The sequence below is a fragment of the Triticum aestivum genome, chromosome 7D (assembly GCF_018294505.1).
Source record: "Triticum aestivum cultivar Chinese Spring chromosome 7D, IWGSC CS RefSeq v2.1, whole genome shotgun sequence".
Classification (NCBI taxonomy): Eukaryota; Viridiplantae; Streptophyta; class Magnoliopsida; order Poales; family Poaceae; genus Triticum; species Triticum aestivum.
Genome location: NC_057814.1, coordinates 614,224,351 through 614,225,415, shown reverse-complemented (window position 1 = coordinate 614,225,415; position 1,065 = coordinate 614,224,351).

Genomic DNA, 1,065 nt, shown 5'->3' with positions numbered 1-1,065 from the left:
GGGGTATAAATATCGACCGTCCATCATGTCGAAGTTATCTGGGAGGGAGTTATATATATCGACAACGACGACATACATACATGGGAAAATAATGTTATCGGGGAGGGGGTATATCGATCCCCCCCACGTGTTGAAGTTATCGGGAGGGGGTTATATCGATAACGACGACATACGTACATGGGAAAATAATATTATCGGGGAGGGGGTATATCGACCCCCCCTCGTGTTGAAGTTATCGGGAGAGGGGTATATCGACGACGACAGACCCGATAAAACATAAGAAAACGAAGAAGAAACAAAAAGAGGAGAAGAAGAAAGGAATAGAGGAGAAGATCGAAGAAAAAAAAGAGGAGAAGAAGAAAGGAATAGAGGAGAGAAGAAGAAAAAAATAGAATTTTTTCTATTTTTTCTTCTTCTCTTCTATTCGTTTCTTCTTCTCCTCTTCTTTTTCTTTTTTTTCCTCTTCTTATTTATTTCTCCTCTTCTTCCTCTCCTCTTCTTCTCCTTTCTTCCTCTTCTTATTTTCCTTTTCCTCTCATTCATAAAAAAAATTTCAAATAGAAAATTTCAAAAAAAAGTAAAGGTTTGCCTAATGCATTGTTCATATGAATATACAAACATTTGCATATTCTACAATAACTAATATCACCAAAAAAATCTATGAACAGAAAAAAAATCCTAACTTTTCTAAAAATCTATCTTTTGCATATATACATGAACATATATATACATAGAGAACATATATATACATAGAGAACATATATACATACACATATATATTTTTATAAAAATGCAAAAAAAAAGATCTAAAAAAAGGACATATAAACAGATATATACACATACATATACTCATACATATACATATAATCAGGAAAAAACATCATATATATGTGCAGAAAAAACAGGGAGGAAGGGGGCAGTGCCGGCCCTGACCAAGGCGACGGCGGCGTGGTCGGGGCAGGGGCAGAGGCGAAGGCGGCGTGGTCGGGGCAGGGCGAGGCAGAGGCGACGACGGCGTGGTCGGGGCAGGGGCGCGCGGCGTGGTCGGGGCGGGCCGCCGGCGGC